Genomic DNA, 1,298 nt, shown 5'->3' on the forward strand with positions numbered 1-1,298 from the left:
TATATATATATATGGGTGTGTGTGTGTGCGCCAAGAGAAAGGTACCAAAAGGTGCCCAGACCGTTTCGAGCTACAGGCTGATAATAACAAAAATCGCTTTTTTGACCAAAATGTGTTTCCATAAAAAATGATAGTTCCACCATTTTTTTTACAATGAGCTCAAAGGGTTTTCAATTTTTTGACTTCTAAATAATTTACTGTGCATCAATTTGAGGGTAGGGTATAATAAAAACAAATATTTGAAAATGCCTTTACAAGGTGTTAAAATCTATTCTTGAAGCACATTTTTCTCTTCCCCGCTATGCATTACAATTGAATACCATTCTTGATAATGATGTCAACTGAATGTCAAATTGAAAATGAATTTTCCGTGAATAAACACATTTAAAAAATAGTGTTCTTTTTAAAGTTTGTATGTGTTCTCACGTTTATTAAACTTAAGGGGGGGGAGGGGGTACATCTGAATGCTATCTCGCTTATTACTGCACCACATTTGATCAAATTTCACACATTTAATAAGCATAGTAAAGAGTCTTAAAACCCGCTATCAAATTTGAGAAAAAAGTTTCGTTTCCATGGATACGGCGGCCATATTGGATTTTGTTGACATGTCTTACGTAATGAATACCTCACTTATTGCTCATGGAAATTCATTGGGGTTTTTTTTGCATGCGTGTTAACAAGCATTAGATCTAAAAGTTTGTCTTTTTTTTCCAAAACGAATTAGAAAATTTTTAATGAATTTTTACCTGAGGTAGTACATGTATTCAAGTTTGCAAAAAATCCGTGAAAATCCAGACTCCAGACTCCACCAACAAAAATGTATTGCATATATCAAAAATTCAACGGACAAATTTTTAGTATTAAATCTTCTCTTCATTCTGTGACAATTTCATGAAGAATGGATACAAAATGGTGGAGTTATTAAAAAATGTAAAGAGAAAAGTCGCGTTTTGAGAAAACGGCCAACAAAGAAAAATAAAATATCGACTTTATGAGGAAATGGTGATAACAAACATGCCAGGTATGGAAAAAATATGGTTTTTGGGGACTCTTATGCGATGAAATAGTTGTAGGAGAGGCTGAGGAAGCGAAAATTGCCTACAACTCAAATCCATAATTTTGAGTCGAATCGAGACTTTGGGAGTGTAGCCCCCCCCCTCCCCCCCCTTTAAAAGATAATTTTCTCAAAATTATATTTTTATTCCCTACCTTGTGCAATATCTTAAAAACTACTTGAGATATCTAAAAAAATTCGAAGAACCCTGCGTTTAACATTGAATTTCCTATATGGTACA

The sequence above is a fragment of the Aplysia californica genome, unplaced genomic scaffold (genome assembly GCF_000002075.1).
Source record: "Aplysia californica isolate F4 #8 unplaced genomic scaffold, AplCal3.0 scaffold00056, whole genome shotgun sequence".
In the NCBI taxonomy this organism is placed as follows: domain Eukaryota; kingdom Metazoa; phylum Mollusca; class Gastropoda; order Aplysiida; family Aplysiidae; genus Aplysia; species Aplysia californica.